The 19,363-nt window shown below is 43.7% G+C and overlaps 1 protein-coding gene across 4 annotated transcripts in view; it reads left to right on the top strand.

The window, feature by feature from the left end:
- The first annotated feature begins 501 nt into the window (after window positions 1-501).
- Window positions 502-19,363, top strand: part of DENND2B (DENN domain containing 2B) — a 153,931-nt gene continuing 135,069 nt past the window's right edge. For 2 of the 4 annotated variants that reach the window (XM_074543409.1, XM_026793134.2), the window contains exon 1: window positions 502-648. The gene's annotated coding sequence lies outside the window, so the exon portion shown is untranslated. Of the gene's footprint in view, window positions 649-752; window positions 1,308-19,363 lie in introns of those variants that run through there. The other 2 variants (XM_026793133.2, XM_005486643.4) reach the window with 1 other exon arrangement.

Raw genomic sequence — 19,363 nt, 5'->3', positions numbered from 1 at the left:
CAAAAGCCAGGAATAGTTTATTCAGAACACTTGGTTCTGGGCTCAGGGAAGCATCCTTGAGTAGGAAACCTCATAAGCGTTTGTCTGATTGTATTTTCTTCCCTTTAAGTCAAAGGAAAGAAAGTCAGAAAGTGCTTAAAAGTCCTAGAAATGTGTAGTGCTGGAATTTGTATTTCAAATTGCAGAATACATTCTACTCTTTATTTTTCTTCTGTACCTAGTATCATGTGGTTAATCTGTTGTGAAGTGACTTGTCTTATCAATGCCTACATAACACTTCAGGATCTAGGAGCAGTCTCTGTATTTCGCAATACTCATGGTCCTGCTAAGAGCTAGCATCCTGCCTCTTCTGTATTATTTTATATCAACAGTTTTGGGTTGGTTTCTCATCTGCCAAACCATCGGAAGCCGTGGACACGTGTGCCAGGGAGGTGGCCCGCACAGACAATGCCATGCAGGGGCTTTCTCCCCCCAGGTACGCGATGCCCTGGGGAGCCCTGCCCAGCGAGCGGGACACATCGGACTGCGCTGCGCAGGGAGCTGAGCGTTCCACACTGCTGCCAGGAGCTGCTCCGGGGGCTGCATCGGAACCCGTGCACCCGGCACGAATAGTTCAGAGTCACGCCGCTCCTCCCCGGGCCTCCACAGGTGCTGTGAGTGCTCGTAAGGCGCTCCGGGAGCTCCCCGGCTGGGAGCCATCGGCCCCGCGCCCGGCGCAGGAAGCGCGCCCCCCGCACTCCTCCTTCCTTCCGCTCTGCCCCGCAAGCGCCGCTGCCCGAGAGGAGCCCAGAGCTCGGGGGGCTTGAAATAAAACCGAGCGCTATCGCCCCTCCGGGCTAGAGCGAGGGGCAAGGCTGTCAGTCGGGGGGGCTCGGTCCTCTCATTTTCCTGTGCCCATCGCATCTCCCCGCGGACCAGCCGGCCCTGCCCAGCTGCTCCCCTCCCTCCCCCTGTCCGGGACCCGGGTTTGGGGCTGGGGGAGGCGGTGCCCACCCCTCCGCGGGGCCGGCGGGAGCGGTGGCTCGGCAGCCCGGGCCGGGCTGCGCTGCGCTGCGCTGGGGGAGCAGGTTTCTTTGTTGGCTGTCGGGTGACTGGTTCCTATTAATCTCCCGCACTGGTCGTGGCCGTCTCCACTTCCTGCCTTTGCATACTTTTCTCTCCCTCGATCTCAGCCCCTTCCCACCCCCCTCCCTCCCTCCCCCCTTTCTTTCCCTCTTCCCAGCTTCCCCAAAAAAGCTACAACCGCCCGGGCTGCGGGACGGGGGCTGCAGGCGGCCGGCGGAGGGAGCGCATCCCTGCGCACCTCGGTAAGGGCCGGGGCGGCGCGCTGCCGGGCGGTGGTCGCCTGCGGGGACCCGGGCAGGGGAGCGGGACCGGGGGGAGAAGCGATTGCTCGTGCTCCGGGTGGTCGTCCCTGCGCGCCGGGAGCTCCCCGCCAGCGGGGCGGGCCGGGGATGCGCGGCGGCGGCGGGGACGCGGCGGGGACTCGCCGGGAGCTGCGGCACCCGCAGCGCGGAGCCCCCGCGGCAGCGGAGCCGCCGGAGGCCGTGCGGGTGCGGGCCGGCCCCACGATCCCTGCGGGACCCTGCCCTGCCCTGCCCCGGGGAGCGCACACGGGCGGGGGTCCCTGCGCACGGGCGGAGCGGGGACTCGGGGCTCCCGCGCCGGTGCCACCGCCGTGCCTCGCGGGACGCTGCCTTTGGCGGGGGTGGCGAGGGCAGAGCCCACCGAGGGACAGAGCCCGCGGGACCGCTTCGGCCGGAGCGGGGTGACTCCGATCCGGCCGGGGTGCCAGCGCGCCCAGCGTGGGGCTCTGAGCCGGGGAGACGGGAGCTGCGGCGCTTCCCTTCCAATGCCCGCTCGCATCGTCCGGCCGGCTGCGGTGCTTGCGTGAGTGCTGAAAAGCGTAGAGGAGCCACCTGGACTCCGGCGGAAGACTTTAGGATCCCAGGACAGATTTGGCTGAAGAGCTAAGGGAGTTGTGCCGCAGTTCACTTGGTGGGAAAATCAGATGTCCTCCTCTTGGCTTGGTACCAAAAGTTTGCGTTACTAAGGTCACTGCAATGAAAGAGTAGCGGTTACATATGAGAGAGCCTTCTTGTGTTTACTCCAGTTTTATCACTCAAATGTACTTCGAATTTAGTAGTCAAGCTGAATGAAGCTGGGTGCATAGTATTACTGCATGGAGTATGTCAGTAGTAGTGTTTTCTACACCTTGTGCTGACTTGGGGAATAGGATTCCTTTCATTTTTATGCCGGCTAGTCAGACTTAACTTCAGGCATATATTAAATGATCCAAAAAATAGGAGCAATCAAAACCCATGGAAGATGAAGGACGAAACTGCTAGTTGTAGTCCGGTTTTTGGTGACAGGATGAATTGAAGTGAGGCTGATTTGCCTTTAAGACTTAAGAATGTTTTGTTTATACATGATTAATTTATTGTTGGTGGATGAAAATTTCCATATAGTGGAAGGGTAAGTTAACAGGGCAAAAGTAGGAGTATCATGCACTTAAGATGAGGTTTGAGGAAATAATTTATGTTTTAGGAGCACTAAAATTTAACTTTCATTGTGGTGATCAGGTTATGCACGTGACATAGTGGAAATCTGTCCCAAGTTGACATGTAAGAGTAAGATTTATGGATTTGACCATTCATTTCCCTCTTTAAGATCAGTTATTTAAAATAAAACTGCAACACATTTATAGCAATGACGATGTCTTTATTAAGTTACCCAGGAGTATAGTCAAGCACCTTTTAAAATTAACTACTGTCTGTGCACTGTTAAGGGTGACAAGACTGACATGGAACTGAAATCTTGCTTCTGGGGTGGAATCAGTCTTCTCAAGAGTATGGAGTGAGGAAAGGGGCTTTTGGAAAGGTTGACAGGGATGATGGTGCTGGGCTTCCCTGGGGCATGGAGACTGTCCTGCTCCTAGAAGGATGTAGCATGTGTTCTCCTCTTGTGTGCAGAAATTAGAGAGCCCTGCCTGGCCTGGCTTTCTGCTGCTCCCTTCAGGGTGCTGAACTCCCCCAGCCAGCTTGGGTGGCACAGTCACTGCCCTTCCTGGCTTGGGGGAGAGGTGCCTTCTGTCCTCTCCTACCCCTGCGGCAGGTCTGTGCTGTGGATGTGCTCCAAGAAGCTCAGCATCAAGCATTGCTTTTTCCCTTTAAGCAAGTGCCTTCATGTACAGTGTATCTCTTTAAGGAGTGTGTGACCCCTTATTATTGGTGACCCTGTAAACCATGGTGTAATCTGTTGACTGTAACATACCATGCCAATTTATTCTTGGTTGAGAAGTCTTGCCAAGGACTTGATGGAATAGCATGATTTTGTCCACTTTATTGTTTTCATTGTGTTTCATAAACATCTAAGACTCTCTGGGAAGAATCACTGGGGTGGCTGGGCCCCCTTTTCTTTAATTGCTGGTTAAATAAATGTTGCCAGTTTAAAAAAAAATTAAAGTGGTATGCAGGATCTTAAAATGCCTGGAACTGCTAAACACTCATGTTTAGGAAGCAGGACTATTTTTAGTGTAGGGGCATTTAAAGAAATGATACAAGCCCCTTGTGAAGAGGTCACTGTGAAGTACACTGAAGAGCTTGCATTTAACTGGAAAGTAAACCCTAGTTTCCCACAGCTGAGTAAAACAAAATAACCAGATTCATGTTTTTCCTGCTTAACTGATGAGGGAAAGGATGGGGTTTTTTTGTTAGTCTACTGTAGTGGAAGTAAGGATGCCCAAATTCTTATACAACAACAACAAAAATGCTGGTCTTAATAACACCCTCAGCTCTCTGATTTCCTCCAGTGAGTATCTGCAGTGGAGATGTAGGACTGAAAGGCATTTGGCACTTTTGAAGAGGGGGTGGGAATATGGTGTATCCCTTGGGATCTGTGTTTGTAGGAGGTCAGAAGTTCCTTGCATGAATCCATGGTTGCCATTCTTATCTATACCTAAAAGAATAGGCGTAAAATTAGGGAAGAAAAGATCTTGAGAACTCCAGGTGATCTGGGCTCCTAAATCACTTCTGAATATGGGACTGAGGTTGCCAAATAAATTACTGTGATTCCAGAGAAGTCTTTCCTCAGTTTGTCTGCCCGAGAAATGGAAGTCCTTGCTTTGGATGGCTTAGGAGAATGTGGTTTAGGTCAAAGTTACCGCTGTGTGCTACAAACATCATGTTGTCTATGAGCTCTTGAGTAATCTAGCTATGTTTAATGTTACCCAGGCTCCTGCAGGGCAGAGGACCAACATCTGGACTGATCAGACTTTCAAAATGTATGAAATGATAGTAGAGTTGATTTTTGGTCCAAACTTCATTGATGTCTTGTTTAGAGTAAGTTTAGTTTAGATTACGAATTGGGGGTTTTTCCTTCTTTTTTTTTTTTCCTGTTGCTGAGTGCCATGTGTGTTAGTTTTGTCTGTGTGCTGTAAAATGTGTGCAACTGTTGCTTTTCAGATTTTTTGGTCTGCAGTTGGGATTTAGTTGGCAGTGCAGACAGAGACAAGTTTGGGGAACTGAATCCAAATATTTACATTCTCAATTTGGCCTAGTTTTCGTGCTTGTAAACATTTTTAGTCAAATTGAACTTTGGTGAGGTTATAAGTGGCTTTGCCAAGCTTTGGAGAGTCACACCCTACAAGACCTGAAATTCCCCCTTTTGGGAAGAGTTTTGGATGTTTTTTGGGTGTACATCCATCATCTGAGAGTTAGTACTCATCATTTTTATCCCTTATTCGACTGCAAAATCTTTTCCTGTTTGTTGGGGTTTTTCTCATGTAGAAATGCCTCATGCTGGTGAGCTGTGTCAGTTTAAGTGTCATGGAGGGGAAGTCCTGCCTACTTATGAGGTCCTGTGCAGATTCCATAAATCCTGCCCAGATTCCATAAATTGTGGTCTCCTTTGCTGCTCTAGAGCTCTGCCCTGCTAGAGAGGGGCCATGGTGGAGATTCCCCTCCCTCTGTAGTTGCCTTTTTCCTGGCCCTTGTTGTTGCATTGTGCAGAAGATTTTAAGACTGATTTGAGCAATGGGGATGCTTGCTTATGGAGTTTCAGATTTAAATCCTCTTTTAATTCTTGTAGGCTTTGAACAGCTGTCAGATTTTACCAGAAACTTTTTATTCACTGAGGACTGAGCCTAAAAGATGAGTTCTCCATTAGCAGTTGAACTTTCTGAAGTCAACACTACTTCAAACTGTAGGGAGAGGGATAGCTACTGCATTAACACTTCACGGCCAACCCACCTTCTTGTGTGGGGATTGTGGGCTCCTATTTGGGGCTGTTGCTGATAATCAGTTTGCAGTTAGGATAGTTCAGTTGCAGAGAACTGGAGACCATTCTGGTCTAGAGGTGACTCCAGTGAGTTACAGTAAGAGTTCTTACTCATCAGCTGAGGTCTGGAGCTTTGTGTTCTCAGCCAGCCAAGTCTGGCCTGCCTTAGCTTAATCCACAGTGAACATGTTTAGAGCAATGTAACTTGGAGTGTATTCTCATGTAGTTAAAGCTGTTTGGGAAAATGAATGGTCTAATTCCTACAGCCAGTGCTTTGCAACATTCTGCTGAGAGCTTCTGACCTTGGAGATGTGCTTGGGAGATTGAGGGACACAGGACAGAAGTAGGTGTTCACTTTCAATGCCACCTTCACCCCTTCTTTGAAGACATGTTTGGTGGAGCTGTGTCTGTGGGCTGCAGAGCTGTCAGCTGCTGCAGTGCAGTTGAGAATTCAATGAACTTGTGCAAGGGGAGAAGTCCTGAAGGACTCAGGGAAAGCATAGTGGGTTTCTGTTGGAAGTGCACCCTGTGTGTGTTCACACACACAGGAACGGGATGTTATTCCAGTGTGAGTGTATCTGTCTCCTAATTGCTCTTTAAAATGAAGATGTAAGAATGCTTAATGTGTTAACATTTAGTGTTAGGACTGGTGCCAGCACAGGAAACCAGGTCTTTGAGTTGAAACTTTTAACATTATTCTCTAACTCCCAAGTTATTAAAAACAGTCACTGCATAAAGTTTTAAAGCCATAATTCATTTTATCATTTTGATGAAGTTGTCACACTGAATTACTGGTTTGCATTTTTCCCCTTAGGAAAAAGATTAGTAGTCTTCATGGGACACCCAGTCACAATCACAGGGGATGGATGCTAACTGACTAGCACTGAGCAGAGCACTCTGCTCAGCCTGCTGTTCCAAGTACTAGGGCAGAGACCAAAAATTTTGGGAGGGCTGGCCTGGAAGATCTTGCAACCCTTCTTCAGCAGGGAGCAGATGTTTCAGACACTGACTCTGCTCATTGTTCTGGGAAGTCCTTCAAGTTAGGAGATGAATCTGTCTCTTGACATTTTTCCTTTCAACTTGAGGGAGTACAAATAGTTTTTGCAATATGGGGTGAAATTAATGAGGAGTTCTAATGATTTTGATCCTTTGTCCTGATGAAAACTCCTATCACTTGAAGTCACGGGAAAGGGCCTAAAGTCATGTTTCTTTCTATGTGGGCACAAAGAAATGGGACATAATGATTGGCTCACTGTGTGTGAAAGTGCTTCTCATTTGGGCTACTGGGATTGTAATCGTTGAAGTTTCCAGTTTGCCTTGTATCTTAATCCTGGCTCCAGGCCTACAAAATCCTGTTATCCAGTGTTGTTCAAATGAGCTTTATGAGCCAGGAATATTGTTTTGAAGATATGGCAAATGAGGAAAGTGCAAAACCTTATCAAATAATCTGAAAGCTCTGATTATTTCCACTGTGAAGTTGCAAATCAGGCTGCAGTTCCACACCACAGCTTGTGTTTTTACTGCCTGCTATATTCCTGCTATATTGTTAACTTAATCTTTGAGCAGAACATCACCTGTGCCACTCAAACTGTATAAGAAATGACTGACTTGAAAGGAAGTTGAGATCAGGATGGGAAAGGAAAAAAAGGGATCATAAGGAAGAGTCATAAAATCATCTGCACCTCCCTGAAGGCTGTTTGTGAAGATTACTTACTTAACAATCTCCAAAACCATAACATAGCATTCAGTTCTCATCAATACAATTCACAGAGCTTTAGGTTAGTGTGCATATTTCTGTTGTTGTTTTATGGATGTATCCATCACCATTTCTCCTGTGGAAATGAGTAAATATCTGGAATCATTTAATTGCACTAAAGGGAAAAACAAGGACAAGCACAGAGAGTTCATGCTTCCTCCTTCTTGTCACCTGTCTTGTTTGAAAGCCCTTGGGACACTGGGGGTACTTGCAAGTTTTAATGGCACAATCCTGATTGCCTGGCTTTGTCATTACTCAACCTCAGGGTATCCTGCAAGCCTCCCTCCCTGCTCCCACAGGTGCTGTGCCTCTGCTCTTTCCTTCCCAGTGCTAAGGATTGGTGCAGAGGTGTTTGCTGCTGATTGGCCCAGTAGTTATTAGCCTCTGAAGCAGCACTGTCCTGGCTGCTGTAGTTGCAGAGCAGCTGGCAGAGGAGCTGCTCTTTCTCTCCAGAGGTGTCCTCGGGCCTGGGAAGCAAAGGGGGATGTTGCCAGGCGGCAGAGCTACCTTCTCATCTAGTGCCAAGGTGAGCTGGGGATAATCTTCATTTCCCTGCTCTGCTTTTCCTGTGGCTGCATAACTTGGATAACACAGGTAACTCTCTAGAAAAAATAAATTCAGGAGAGGCAAGGGCTCCCAGACTCTTGCCATTTTACCTGTAAGTAAGGCTTCATCTAAATCCTTGTGCTTTGGGGAAGGTTGTCTGTTAGCTCCCAGGGAAATGTTATCTTTTCTCTTAGTGTTCTGCTTTTCTTCTTTCTCCTTTTAGCCCTTAGCTTCCCTCTGAAAGCACTCCAAGTCCAGCAGCTGGGCTGTAATGAACTCTGTGTGCCATAATCTCTGCTTGTGCTGCTGCTTCCAAGCTGTAGATGGATGTGAGACCTACTTTTGTTGATGCCACTTCCACTGTGGCTTGGGATTTGTTAAGCCCTAGAAAGGGGATAAATGGCGACAAATTCTTCATCCACTTGTGAGCATTGAGGCTTCTTGTCTGTCACAGACAATCCATGATAGCAGCTACTTGAGCTGCTGGTGACATGTTCCTTTGTTTGTCTGTTCTGATATTGACATTTGTATTTAGTGGAATGCCAAGAGAGGTATCACACTGCTTTGTGCTGTTAAAGAGTATCACATAAGATTTAATTGTGATTTCAGCTTTAATTTCGGCAATGTTTGCCATTGAATTGTCTCCCTGTGAGACAGTTACTGTTAGCTGGAGAAACCAGCAGAGAAGTTGGTGAAAGTTCAGCTAAGGCTCCCTGACAAAGCAGTGAGAGAGCCATGGAGTTTGCAGTGACAGGCACATGCTCCAGAGAGAATAACAGTGGAAGGTAAAGTTGAGACAAGTACACTGTCTGCCTATTCACCTCCAAGAGATTGCATCTGGAGGGGGGAACACTCTGGGATATCTGGCTGAGGGGACCTGTGTGTCTTATCTTTTCAGTTATGTAGATCATTGTATATTGTGACATTTCTGGCAACTGAAAAATGACAGGAGAGAATACCTAGCTTAAAAGCACAGTCTGTGAAAAAGATGGGAGAAGTTTCTTGCTGCTCTGAGTGAAGCCAGCTTCTCTTTTGAAGGTTAATGGTTCACATTCAATCCATTATCATGTTTTGTAGTAGAGACCATTATTATGTACAGAGAGCATGTGATGAATCTGATTTTTGGCATACTAGTGTTGATCCAGAACTACTGCAGGTAGACTGATGTGATAGAGGAAAGAATCTGGCTTATTCTTAAATCTGGAGACACAGTAGAATGTTTTTCTCTGCAGAAGTGCAGCTGAGCCCCTGGGCCTGGAGGTGTGCTCTGGAAGCAGGATAATTAAGGTAAATGGTGTACTCATGTGATAAATTCAAATATGTAATGTATATTCATGAGCCTATGGATAATGGCTAAAACAGCAGGAATCCAGCCCTGCATAGCTAAGTGCTTTGTCTTGGACTAAAAACTTCCTTTTCCCTTTCCCATGTGCTTTGCAGCAGGGCAGGCTGGCAAGCACATCTGCCTGTCCAGCCCAGACAAACATGTAGTGGGAAGGTCAGCTGGGGTGGAGACCACACAGAGCAGCTGCTTTGGGCCACATGAGTTATCCCAGCAGTGTCTGCTCACCTCTTCCTCACCTGGCACTGTAGTTCTGCCTGCCACTTTTCAAATTGTTTCTGATTCTACTTTTTTTTTTTATTTTTTTATTAACTTTCACCTCCTAGTTAGGCAAAGAGTTAGGGGCAAGTACATGTTAACTTTTTTTTTTGTGGAGACTTGGGATAACCCTAAATATTGGATAGTCAGTGAGAGATGTTTTGATCCAGGATTCACTGACATAAATGAGATTTTATATGTATATATATCTAAGTTTTTGTTTTCAATGCACAATGAAGACTTACCTCCATAACTTCTACAGACTGATTGGACTATTCCTATACTGGGTCTAATGGAAAAAGGTTAATTTCATCTCTAGGCTTTATCATGTGGATTTAAAAAATCTGAATGATGAGGGCCTCTGAATCAAACTAAGATTGGTGTTTTTTTAGGGATAGGGCAAAGGTCAATAAAAAGCAGGAGCTGAATTCAGGTAGTAGCAGAAAGATGATGAGCTATAGCAACAGAGTAGCATCTTTCATTTGGAATTTTAAAAGCTCTGAACAAAATGGGAACAAATGAATAAAGGACTGCATCTGACTTTGGTAGATGAGGGAAACATCAGTGCACATGAGAAGATAGAGAAGATAATTCTGGTAACAGATAAACTCTAAAATGGGACTCTAAGTGGAGTTATTTTTCTTCAAGAGGTGTATGATCAGGTGGTAAGACTATCAGGAAAATTTAGGCTTTTAATACCATTTCTTCTCTGTGTAATCTCAAGTATTTATAATGGACCATATTTAGAGATATGATGTTAATACTTTTTTTTTTCTTGAAAAGGATGAATTCTTTCTCTACTTATGTCTGATTTTTGAGTCTTAGTCATAACCATTATATCTGGTTACAAGGAGGCAGTTATTTTGTGTCTGCTATCCCCATCCTCCCCTCATTATAAACCCCTGCCATGAGGCAAATATATTTTCTGGTACATCAGTGTGCAGCTCAGGTTTACATCTTATGTAGAGTATATTTATCATGGCTATTCAAAATATATTAATTTACCCATTTCTTTTCACAAATATTTCAAACAGTGTGTTCTGTATGTGGATTAATTAGCCCTTTTAAAGGGATGAAAACAGATTTGCTTTGACACACAAGTTATTACAGCAGATGTTTCATTTATTGCTAAACTTCATTTTGACCAGTGAATGGAGGAATAAAGACCCCTTCTACCTTCACAGTTTCTGATCTTTATTAGCAAGTCCTCAGCTCTCTGTAAAGCCTTGACTAGGTTAGATTCAAATAGAACAAAAAATGCTCTGACTTTTTATACAACCCTGCTGAGATTTTCTAAGTCACTTATGATAATTAGAGGCTCATTTTCCATTAAAGTCAGTTTGAACCAAGTACAAAAATCCTTAGTGTGGCTTTGGCCTAATTGTTTAACAATAAAACATCCACATGCTCCTCTTAGAGGGAACTCGGGACCTTCACATTAAGAATGCGCAAGCAAAAGGCAGCAACATATTGTTTCAGTGTTTTCCTTGTATTAAAGATACTTCTATGTGTTGTAACAAAAATACCTCTTTCTTAAAACAATTTGGCCCAAAAATACCTGCTTTTCTTCTATTCCCACACTTGGAAGAACACAGGTTTGCTCTGTAACATTGGTGTTTCTGTACTTTTTTTCCTTTGGTTTTTAACCACTCTGGGAATAATCACCCATGAGGACGAACATGTTGATCTTTTTCCAAAAGAGAATAATTTATTTTTCATAACAACTAAGTACAATGTCTGTGGAAATAAATAAATAAATCTGGGTGAAGAGTTACTACCTATCAAATCTCTTGTCCAGTTGCTGCTTTTTGCTCACTCATTCAGAAGTCCTCTAAGTCATTCCATTACCTGGAACCTCAGTTTCCCTATGTGTTCAATAGTAAGGCACAATTTAACAATAATAACCGATCTCTCCCCACGTATCCCTGAGATCTGCACATTAAAGAAGCAAAAGCAACCAGATGTTTGTATTTAGCTGTTTTTCATGACCCATACCTTTGCAGTTTGCTGCATTTCTTTTGGAACCTGGGGAGGTTGTGATGGGCTGAAATTGCCCTCTGAAGGGTGGTGGCAGTTTTCTTGTAGAGTTTCAGTGAGCCTGAGCAGAGAACATGGCTTGGGGAGCTCTGAAGCTGGGAAGGCTGAAACTCGTGTTTGTTCTGCGCCGGCACCTCTGGTGAGCAAGGAGAAGGTGTTGATGTTGGAAGGAGCTGCAGCCCTGCTCCCTTGCCAAGTACGGGGTGAAGCCCTGAAGGAAGGAATAGCAATGATGTGTGACCCAGCAAAGGGTGTTCAAGGCTTCTCCCTCCGAGTAGCTGCACCCTCTGAGGCACGTGAGGACTCACCATCTGCCAGCCAGGCACTCTTGTCAGAGGCTCAAAGCACCCAGGTTTTATAGGCCTGTTAAAGCAGCCCTGTGCAAGATGCTGCTTTTCTGTGATGCAGCAGGATTTCTGACTTTTCTTCTTCTCCTCATATTTCCCATTGTCCAGGAACTGTAGCATCTATCAAGTTACACTTTCATTTAAACAAAATGCTACCAATATGCTTACACTTAAACATGCTACATAAATTCCTTATTTTACTGCTTTATTAAATGTGTAACAAATCTGTTTGGCAGCCACCTAATAGGAAATGGTGTATAGGTCTCTCTTGCACATTTACTGAGCTCTAAAGTTTTCAGGTTAAATTGGGTTTTGGATATCTCTTGCTTTGCAAAAGCTTTTCAAATAACTGTTTCTTTCTCAGTCCTCTGGATCCTGTAGGAACTCTGCTAGTTTTTTATATGTGCTGCCTGTTTGAATTGACTTGAGTCCTCTGAAGCAAATCTTGCTGCAACTTTTTCAAATTTCACTTTTGTGTAAATGGACTGCATTTGGTCAAATATTTTAAAGTTACATACATAAAATACTAAAGGGGGAAGAATAAGCAGGTAACAGGAGATTTGTTTACATCCTTAGCTGAGCTTTGGTTTTGCTGTATCTTTTTACAGATGTTTGGTACCACAGCCATAGTTTTTTTCCTGTACCCTCTCTTGTGGAGGGGATGCAGGCTGGAGAAGTGAAATGCTCTCTTTTCCTCCCTCACTATTTTTTCTGCTCTTTCTCTACCTTCACATAGACATTTCCAGAGCTTGGATCACAAGCTGGGTTAGCTGATCTTTCATGGCAGTGCTTTATTTTATTTATCAAAAGTTTCTTTCAATATCATATTAGATTTGTTGCTACTCTGGAAACTCTTCTTTCCTTGTAAACTGATGGTGGGAGATAGTTTCATCAGGAGACCAGGCAATTTCTGGCTCAGATGGAGGAAGAAGGAACATTAAAGAGACATAAAGTGCTTTCAACTTGTATGAGAGTGAATGGAGGTAATTTAGTATACTGGCTGCATGTTTTCCTCAGAGCTCTCCTCTGTCCTGAGGGAGTCCCTCCTGCAGAGTCTCCTTGGTTTAGGCAGTTTGTGACCTACCCCTGGCCCCACAGCTGCTCCATCCTCAGGCAGTTTGGGCATGTCTTTACAGTGGGCCAAATGCCAATTGCATATTTGGGACTGAAACCCCATGTGGGTTTCTTTTTTTCTTCTTTTTATTTATTTTTTTTTTTTTTTTAAAGCCAGAAAAAGGAATCATGAAAATGTGTCTGTTTTTTGTATTTTGCAAAGGATGTTGTTCACAGTAAGGGCAATGGGAGTCTAAACCTCGAACTGCATTAACACACTTGCATTTTGTTGAGGTAACTCAAGTATTTGAGTGCATGCAAACAGCAGGATACTGTATTTCTTAGAAGAGGATCATGAGTAATGATAAAAACTCCCAACAAGGTGAAAGTGGGCTTAGGCCTTTCCAGTGGTTTTGTTTCCCATCTGGAAACCTGATCTATTGATTGTTTTCTCTACTGTGCTTAGTGCAACAGCAATTGAATTGAAAGCAGGGGCAAGTATCTCTTTTCCCTAGCTGATGCTTAACAAGATCAGATTCTATATCCTGTAAGGCTGAGTGATGCCCAGTTTTGCCACCTGGGACTGTAGTTGTAAGGAAATCAATGCCTTTAATACGCTGGATTTCTGCTCCATTTGTTTAGAAAGCTGCTCCTGGGGGCTTGCTGCACAGTGAGGATTGTGCTCCTGGCTGGAATTTGCCATGCCCACCCACAGTGCCCTTCCTTACTCTTAGATTGAATGTCAGTCTTCTCTGCAATGTTGTTTGAAAGACCAATGAAGGAAAGTAGCCTGTACCCTGCTTCTCAGGCTATTTCCTACTCCACCTAATGTAAAAGGATGAAAATATCCCAGTATGATAGTGTGTTACCCTTGCTTGGAGAAGCAGGATGACATTTTCCAGCAGCCTTGGAAGCAGAGTGGAATCTGCCTTTGAATAGGACTGTGGCTTTGGCAAAGCAAAGTGTGTGATATGAGACTGGTTTTTGTCTCTAAAGTCCTCTGAAACATTCTGACTAAACGGTTTCTCCTGGGCTAGACAGACTGGGAAAGGCTCAGTCTGTGGGCAGGAGACCTCCCCAGAGCCTGCTTGGTTCTGTGATTCAGCTCATGGTATCTGTCCCCTGACCAGAGAAGATGTGTGCCAATGGTCCAGCAAGGAGTTAGGGCACAATCCTCTTGGACACCATGGTTTTCAAATGAGATCTGGATCAGGTGCTGGGCTGAACACTTGTGCCTCTCTGCCTGAGGAGCTATTGCATCTCTTGGATATAAGCAGTTGTTCAAGGCACCCTGAGCTCACCAAAATGTAATAATGATTGCCCTGCAACATTAAAGTGTTTTCCAAGGATAACACAAGACCAGCCTACCAACACTGTTAAACAATCACAAACAGAACAGATTAAGTTAGCCACTAAATCAAACCAGGAAAACCCTCCCATCTACCCTTACCAACCCCTACAAAGATTTGTTGCTTTTGACTCCTCCTTGGAAGATTACCAAATTTGGAAATGTGAGCTATTTCTGACCAGTTTGGCATCAAGAATAGGGTGCTATTTAAGTACTTTTATTTTATTTTGCTTTACTGTACTTCTGCCTCCACAAACTTCCCCTCTAGCTCTAAATGGATACAACAATATTTTGTCCTTTGTGCCCTCTATGCTTCTGTGGCTTTGCACTGTTAAATGAGTGTTATGTTTTGCTCCAGAAACAGCTGTATTCCAGATGAAGCAATTTGTGTGAGTGTCCAATTTTCACTATTTATTTTTCAAAGGTGTTGCAAGGTTACTAATTGTTTAATGACTTGAAATTCTTCCTTGAGGGATAGCCTATGACTTGAAGCAATGGTTAAGTCAATGAAGGCAGAAAGATGTTGCCTATATGTATTTTGAAGTCTTTAGCTCATATTTGTGTTGGTAATAATACCTAGCTCTGATACAGCACTTTCAGTGCAATTCTCCAAAGTGCTTTGCAAAGCTGGAGAGAACCATTATTACTAGAGCTAATTAAAAGGTTTTGATTCAATGAAACATGATTAAAATATGCTGTTTTGCTTGTGCTGAACACTTTCTGGAGTTCATTTGATGCTAGGAGAACTTCCTGAGGAGCCAGAGTGGGCTAAAGACCCGAAACAGAAACAAACCCAGCAACTGCTTTCTATGGGAGAATGGACATATCAGCACAACTGGCTAATTGTGCAATGTCAAGTTTTTTGGTTTTATTCAAACATGAGATAATAGCAAGGAATGACACTGTGGATATTGTAATGTCCTGGAATAATTTTAGGCAGTATCTCCATTTTGTAGGTTAAGAAATCAAAGTGGAGGAAAATAAAATTACTTGCATGACTTGAATTGCCCAATGTGCCAAAGATGGAGCTGGGGCTTTGAGTCTTCTGGCCACAAAGCTGCCTCTGATGCTTCACCATAGTTTAACAAGGCACTTGCTTTACCACTTTTGCATAAAACCCATTATTTCCAGAAATTAAAATTCCAAGCAAAGTGAAATGTGTAGCTAAATGGTAACAGTGAATTTCTCCCTGTCAAAGAAAAGGGAAGCTAGGTCTACCTTTAGTGTTAAGTGCTTATGCTGCAAATGAGAACAAAGCATTCAGTGTTTCACTTCTGATATATTTCAGTGTGCATGGAGCTTCTTGGAGTTTGGGAGCGGAAATGGAACTGGAATTGATTTCCTCAGAATTATAGAAAAATAAAACAAAATTAATTCCTGCTGTTTATCAGTGTCCCTAACAACGTACCTGTTATGACATCATAGAACAGATGACAAAAGAATAGTGAGATATACCTGTGGCAAGGTGGATTTCAGCTAGAAATTTTTGAAGGTAATAGATCCAGACAAGTACTGCTGTGCTGCCTCACTCTTTGAGGTCATCCTGAAGACAGTGCTTACTTTGCAGCACTTTGCTGTTGGGAAGTGAAAAGAAGGTATGCCCTCAAGTCAGAAAAGGCCTTCCTCCAGCAGAAGGGAGAGATTCAATGCCCCATTTATTGTCTTGACATTTTGTTTTATTGTTTCAGTTTGCAGAGCAGTCTCCAGAGGTTTCTAAAGTATGCATGAATAAGACAGAGAAATGAACTCTTAGTTTCTTTTGGGAATTTTAGCTTGGAGACAGGCTTGTCTATTTAAACACATCTCTTGCTCCTATTGGCTTTGGCAAGAATCTGGGTGGCACAGTACCCTCCTACTTCATCTTCTAATTTTTCTCTATATATACCTTTATAGTTCATGCTATGCTGTTTGTTAACAAGTCTTAGTTCTCCTCAGATTTTTTTTCCATTGACTGTCCTTTATTACCTTTATTCATATTCCAGTGTAGTCTACAACCACCAGCTGGTGATTGAAGCCAGATTTTTTGGTTTTCTACATGCATGAACCATGTCTGTAAGCAGTATCAAAGATCCCTTTTTGATGTAAAAAAAGCAGATATAAGAAGTGGACAGGAAGCAGAGAAATACATGTTAGCTTTGATTCATTTATTGGTAGTATACTAAAAAGAGGTCAAAGATATCACCCACTAAAAATTTTCAGAGGTTGTGGGACGACTGGGATATAAGTACATTTATGCAGCATTGGTCTTGAAAAATTGTGTATGGGAATCTTCATCACATATGGGAGAGAAGTTATGTTTATATCCCAGAATATAAATGAGATTCTAACTGGAACAGCTTTGTAGTGTGGAATGCCTCTCTTTCCTTCACAGCTTTACATAGTTCAGTGCTTCCCCTTCTTCATGTCCTCATGCCTAAGGAATGCAGACAAATAGCTGGAAAAGGTTTGTCTTAGTGCTGTTGGGTCATTAAGGTTCTTGGCCAAAACATATCCCTGACCTCCCTGGTCAGAGGAAATGTCATCAATGGCAATGGTTTCACTGAGACTTTAGCTGGAGTGTCTCAGCTGCTGTGGATGAGGCCTGAGGGTGCTGAAGGGGATAGATCAAAACCTGCTGTAACTTTTGCTAAGTGTGTGTCTGGTGAAAACCTCTATGCCTCATTTCATGCAAGGAGAATGCCTGCAGACAGTACAGAGAGGCATTCCTGGTGTGTCCATGTTTTTGTAAAACTTCAGGGCACTTCTCATCAAAATCCCAGTAACAGAGGGTCTGTTGGCCTCTCCAGCTGCAGAAATTCAGCTCTTAGAAGGATCTGGGCATCAATTCACAATTGGTGTGTAATTAACACTGAACTGATTGTATCACAAATATTGAAGCAAACTGCTTCAAAGAAATCTATGTGCATGGACATGAGGCATTTGCATTTTTTCCATAGAGGAGCAATCAGCACAGCTTCCTGCTGCACAGCTCATGCCTCCAGCAAGCTCTCTCTGAACTGGAGCTGCCTGCAGCCTTGCAGCACAAATGGATCTGAGCAGTGTGGTCTGAGAAAATGCTCATGAAAAACACCAGAAATGTTGTCAGGCTGGCATCAGGAGGAATGGTAACACCTGAGCAAGGAGAAGCAAGAGCCAAATTCTAGGATCTTGGAATCTAGCCAGCATATTGGAATTTTGTAGGAAGCAATACAAAAATCTTGTGGAATATTCTATATTTTTCTTGCAGTACAGACAGCTGTTTCTATATATCTGAATATAACCAAATAATACTCTGAATAGACCATAGAATCCTTTAGGTTGGAAAAGGCCTCTAAGATCAGTGACTCCAACTGTTAACCCAGCACTGTCAAGTCCACCATTAAACCGTGTCCTAAGTGCCGCATACTCATGTCTTTTAAAATACCTCCAGGAATGGTGATTCAACCACTTCCCTGGCAGCCTGGTCTAGTGCTTGACATCCTTCTGGTGGAGAAATTTTTCCTTGTACCCAAACTTAACCTCTCCTGGTGCAAGTTGGGGCTGTTTTCTCTCATCCTGTCTGTTCTTACCTGGGAGAAGAAACCCACCCCCACCTTGCTACAGCCTCCTTTCAGGTGACTGTAGAGGAGTGGACCTTTACATCTTCATTAGGAAAGGTCACTTGATCCTGTGGAAAGTGGAATACCCTGATTGTTTATAAACTGAGCCTTCAGTAAATATTCCTGTGGTGCTGGGAATCCTTTCCCATTGTCCCTCTGAGGAACATCAGTAATTGAAGAACATGCACCTTAAATGCAGATCAATGTGCAAGTCACATTTGACAGTGCAGTGCTTTGGCCTTTCTGATAAAGAGTCCATACATGGGGAGTTGACATAATCTTCCTCAAATCATTAGTAACTGATTAGTTTCAGATAAAGTTTATTTTCTTGCCATTATTGTTGTTCTTAGTCCCAGCCTTTCCTGTTTTGTGACCCTTGTAGGAAGGTTAGGTCTCATGATGGGGCCAGGCTAATTTTGCCACATCCAGAAACCTAATGATTTAAACTTCTGGATTCAGTTCCAAATGACCTGTGTTCCCATAAGGCTTGTGCTCATTGCTGAGCATTGTTGTATGTATTTTCTTTATTATATTAAAATTTTATATGGTCACTGTTATGTACAAGTACCTGCAGAACTGCAGTGTCTTTTGGGGAAGCTGAATTTTGGTTTTTTGAGCAAGCATGCAGTATTGAAACAGAGCAATGCAGACAATGTTAGAGCCCTAAAGTTGTCCTTAGGGAGAGAACATACAGGATCTCTCTTCTTCCTCCAGGTTTCCCTCCTGGAAACCTGGACTACCTGTGGGACTCCCAGGACACATATTGCAGCTCACTTTTGCTCTTCATTATCTCATACTGTCCTTGCACATGTTCTCAGAATACGAGTGTGACTTTGGTAGGCATCTGTACCTGAATAACCACCAAAGGCTGAAGGGCAAAGCCCCTTTCTTAACTTCAGGGGAATAAAAACCCCAAACACAATCTCTCCCTGCCAAATCCTTAGTCCTCCCTGCAAAAAAAAAAATATTTCCAGAATATATAGGCAGTGATACTGCAAGAGCTTTTGGTTGGTTATTTAAAGACAACACTCTTTAGGGGTGGGATGTGGGTGGAATCAAACAATGCAGGTAGATGATTTAGAAAGTAGACAGCTGTATGTAAAATGGCATCTCTCCCAAAACAAAATAATCTGTCTCCAGAAATTCTATCTTGGTTTGCTGGTAGCATATAGTGTAGGATGTCACTTATGAAGATGCCTATAGATTTGTTACTATTTTGAAAAAAAACCCAGATTTGAAACCTGCCTGTGTAATTTCTCTGTTGATCATATACTTCATTTTTGGTTGTATTAGTTTTGCATATCCCTGTGCCACTTTGCAGAAGCTGCAATAACTTCTAAAAGTTCATACAGTGCAGCTGTTCTTGGTGTCTGTTCTAAGTGGAGATCAGCACTCTTGATTTCTGTCTCTACCTATGACCAAAAAAGAGAGAAAAAGGTTTATTTGTTTTGTTTGAAAGGATGATATGCAAAGAGGAGGAGTGACTCTCCAAGACCAAAAATAAAACAGCACCAAACTGGACTCCAGTTTTCTTCCAGTGCCTCTAGCCTGTGCTTCCAACAAGCAGAGAGTAAGGTGAGGCCAGAGTGCTCACAAGGATTGCTGCATATCCTGAGGAAAACGCTCTGGGGCAGTTCTAGTTTTGCTGTGGGGCCGTAAGGATGCTCCCTGCCACATTGTATTTAGTGCAAATGGCAGAAGCTTTTGAAATTTTGTTTTTAAAAAAGAAATTGTTTCTGTGGGAATAAAAATCTTATTTTAAGATTTTGTTTTTACCTCAGGATAGCTAGGAAAGTCTGGATAGCTGAGAACCTTGCTGTG

The sequence above is a fragment of the Zonotrichia albicollis genome, chromosome 6 (genome assembly GCF_047830755.1).
Source record: "Zonotrichia albicollis isolate bZonAlb1 chromosome 6, bZonAlb1.hap1, whole genome shotgun sequence".
NCBI lineage: Eukaryota > Metazoa > Chordata > Aves > Passeriformes > Passerellidae > Zonotrichia > Zonotrichia albicollis.
The sequence above is the reverse complement of the archived record's forward strand: the minus strand, read 5'-3'. Positions and strand labels throughout refer to the sequence as shown.